Below are 4,154 nucleotides of genomic sequence, written 5' to 3'. Positions count from 1 at the left end.
CTTTGTCTCTGGCTTGCTGTTTTGTCATTCTCAGGTTAGAAACTGGCTCAAAAAATCTTGTTAATATATTATAGTTATTGAAGGGGATGCAAAATGAAGTGAACCTAGGTCATATAGCAAGTAAATTAGAAAGACTACATTAGAATTTGTTTCTCTTGAGTCTCTTTTGAAAAATTCTTCCACTACAGTAAATTGGATGTTGGGAAGAGGGAGATTATCTTGGTTTCTCCAAGGTAACAGTCAAGAGAACCCAATTTTGTTCCTATGCCAGAATGGAGATAGTTCATCATGAAGAGAGCTAATTTTCACTCTAACATTTACCTAGAAGGCATGGAAGAGAAAGAAAGAAAATTATTCTTTTGTCCCGCTTTTGACTGTATCTGTTGCAAAATTATGTATTTTATATTTCTTCCCATCCTTTAAATGAATATTTCTTTATTTGTTCTGAGAAATGGGGGAAACAAAGAAAGACGTCCTTCTGTTTTTCTCTCCAGTAAGAGTGATTGGTGCCATAAGGGAAATGAAGTCTTCCAGGAAACAGTATTAGGGGATTATTCTCCTGCTAACGAGAAGAGTTTAGAAAAGAAGTGGAAACACTTATCTGTTGTCATTCCTATTAAACTTCCCTCCTTTAACAACACCCAAAAGCTCTAGTGGGGCTTTTAAGTTTCATTGCATCCCATTCCACCCCTTTCTTTTCTTCTCAAATTTTCGTTTACTTGAGGATATAAAAAGAATTTAGCATTCATACATTTTACATATGGGTCATGTTTTTTCTCTTAGATACCCCTGTGCTTTCTATCCACTACTTAAATCCTTTGGTGTTTTCTTTTTTAAAGAAAATAATTAATTTATTTTTAGTTCTCAACATTCATTTCTACAAGATTTTGAGTTCCAAATTTTCTCTCCATCTCTCCCCTCCCCCACTCCAAAACACCATTCATTCTGATAACCCCTTTCCCCAACCTACCTTCCCTTTTATCATATCCCTCCCTTCCCTCATCCCCATATTCTCTGTTTTCTTGTAGGGCAAGATAGATTTTATACCCCATTACCTGTATTTCTTATTTCCCAGGTGCATGAGAAAACAATTCTCAACATTCTTTCCTAAAACGTTGAGGTCCAACTTCTCTCCCTTTCTCCCTCCCCACCCATCCCCACCTGGAAGGCAAGCAGTCCAGTATAGGTTATATATGTGTAGTTTTGCATAACAGTCATGTTGTGAAAGACTGACTATATTTCCTTCCATCCTATCCTGTCTCTTATTTATTCTGTTCTCTCTTTTGACCTTTTCCCTCCCCTAAAGTGTTTACTTCTAATTACTCCCTCCTCCCATTTGCCCTCCCTTCTATCATCCCCCCACTTGTCCTATCCCCTTCTCCCCTACTGTCCTATAGTGTAAGATAGATTTTCATGCCAAATTGAGTGTGCATTTTGTTCACTTCTTAAGGCAAATGTGATGAGTAAGCTTTCCTTTTTGCCTCTCACCTCCCCCATTTTTGCCTCTTATCTCCCCGCTTTTTCTCATCCCGTTGAAAAAGCTTTTTCTTCCCTCTTTTATGAGAGATCATTTGCCCCATTCCATTTCTCTCTTTTTCCTCCAAATATATTCCTCTCTCACCCATTAATTTTATTTTTTTAGATATCATCCCTTCTTATTCCATTCATCCCATGCCCTCTGTTTATATATGTATATATATATATATATATATATATATATGTATATATATATATATATATATATATATATATATATACATATATATATATATATATATATATATATATGTGTGTGTGTGTGTGTGTGTGTGTGTGTGTGAGTGTGTGTGTGTGTGTGTGTGTATTCCCTCTAACTACCCAAATACTAAGAAACATCTCAAGAGTTACAAGTATTATCTTTCCAAGTAGGAATGTAAACAGTTCAACTTTAGTACGTCCCTTCTGATTTCTCTTTCCTCTTTACATCTTCATGCTTCTGTTGATTTATGTGTTGGAAAGTCAAATTTTCTTTTCACCTCTGGTCTTTTCACCAAGAATGCTTGAAAGTCCTCTATTTCATTAAATGACCATTTTTGCCCCTGAAGTGTTATACTCAGTGTTACTGGGTAGGTCATTCTTGGTTTCAATCCTAGTTCCTTTGACTTCTGGAATATCATATTCTAAGCCCTTTGATCCCTTAATGTAGAAGCTACCAGATCCTGTTTTATTCCTGATTGTACTTACACAATACTAGAATTGTTTCTTTCTGGCTGCTTGCAATATTTTCTCCTTGGCCTGGGAACTCTGGAATTTGACTATTCCTAGAAGTTTTTCTTATTGGATCTCTTTCAGGAGTTGAGCAGTGGATTCTTTCAATATTTATTTTACCCTCTGGTTCTAGAATATCAGGGCAGTTTTCCTTGATAATTTCATGCAAGATGATGTCTAGGCTCTTTTTTTGATCATGGCTTTCAGGTAGCCCCATGATTTTTAAATTGTCTCTCCTGGATCTGTTTTCCAGTTCAGTTGTTTTTGCAATGAGATATTTCACATTGTCTTCTATTTTTTCATTCTTTTGGTTTGTTTTATAATTCCTGAAGCTTCTCATAAAATCATTACCTTCCATATGCTCCCTTCTAATTTTTAAAACAATATTTACTTTAATGAGATTTTGAACCTCTTTCCATTTGGCTAATTTTGCTTTTTAAAGCATTCTTCTCCTCATTGGCTTTTGGGACCTCTTTTGCCATTTGGTTTAGTCTATTTTTAAAGGTGTTATTTTCTTCAGCATTTTTTTGGGTCTCCATTAGCAAACTGTTGACTCCTTTTTTATGATTTTTTTACATTGCTCTCATTTCTCTTTCCACCTCTCTTACTGGATTTTCAAAATCCTTTTAGAGCACTATGCTTATCCAAGGCTGGGCTGCTCTCTGCTCCTGGCCTGGTGTAGTAGACCTTTCCTGTCAGTCCTCCAGACTGTCTTGGGATAGAATTCTCTTTCACTCTGGCGTTTTGTGGCTTCTGCTGCTGTAGAATGTATTTAGAGTTATTTTTTACAGGTGTTTTATGGGCTGTGGGGGAGAGCTTCCACAGACCTGTCCTTCTACTCTGCCACTTTGGCTCTGCCCCATCCTTTGTTGTTTTCAATATCTCAAAAAGTCCTTCCTCTTCCAGGACTAAATTGACTTTTCCCATCGCATATTTTTCATCCCAATCCCTTTTGTATCCCCTCCTTGCCCATCTAAGTACTGAAATCTGTTGATTGCATAGACCATCCTAATCTATGTGGTATGTCTGCTTCTTATTTATTGGTCTAGTCTTCTCTTACAGTTCCTCAAAGGCAGTGTCCATATGTTCTTTTTCAAACTGTATGCTTCTTTAGAACAGCAGCTCTATCTCCCTGGAGAAAATCTAAGGTGAGAAATGTTTGTCTCTTATCCACTGTGGACTTGGATGCTGGGGATGTGTTTGCCTTCATCATTCTGGGGACAGAGCATTCAGTGGGGAATATTTATTCATGCCATTGGTTCTGAAACTTCTTGAGAGCCATTTCTTTGAGTTCACTAATCTATAGTTCATGAGGACTCAGTGTGAGGGACTGACCCACTGACAAATAATGTGACCATTGTGTTGATTAGAGAAGCTCTTCCCTTCACCCTCATCTCTCTTTTCACTTTACTGTGCCCAGAATTCTTTTCACTGCCTCCTTCATCTCCTTGTTTCTCAAGGTGAAGATGATGGGGTTGAGAGAAGGGGTGTCTACAGTGTAGAATAATGTGATGAACTTGCCCTGCCCTGGGAGTGACTGTGTGTGCCCTGCAGGCATGTATAGGTTGCAGAACCATAGAACAGACAGATAGCCATGAGGTGGGAAACATAGGTCACCCTTGCTTTTCTCCTTCCTGCCTGGGATTTCATATTCCACATGACCTGGCCCACAGCCCCATAGGAGACCAGGATGAAAGGGGGCATAAGGAGGCTAGAAATTACATTTACTTAGAACCAACTTTATTGAAACGGATCAAATTAGATTACATTCTCTCTATTCCTCCAAGCATTGTTATCATCAACTACCATTTATCAAGTACCTATTATGTACAAAACGCTGTGCTGGAATTATATTAGTCTTTTCAGAGATAATATGAAATGGACTATTTTGAGAGGTTATGTCTTTC

This window comes from Notamacropus eugenii, chromosome 2 (genome assembly GCF_028372415.1).
Source record: "Notamacropus eugenii isolate mMacEug1 chromosome 2, mMacEug1.pri_v2, whole genome shotgun sequence".
Taxonomy (NCBI): domain Eukaryota; kingdom Metazoa; phylum Chordata; class Mammalia; order Diprotodontia; family Macropodidae; genus Notamacropus; species Notamacropus eugenii.
The sequence above is the reverse complement of the archived record's forward strand: the minus strand, read 5'-3'. Positions refer to the sequence as shown.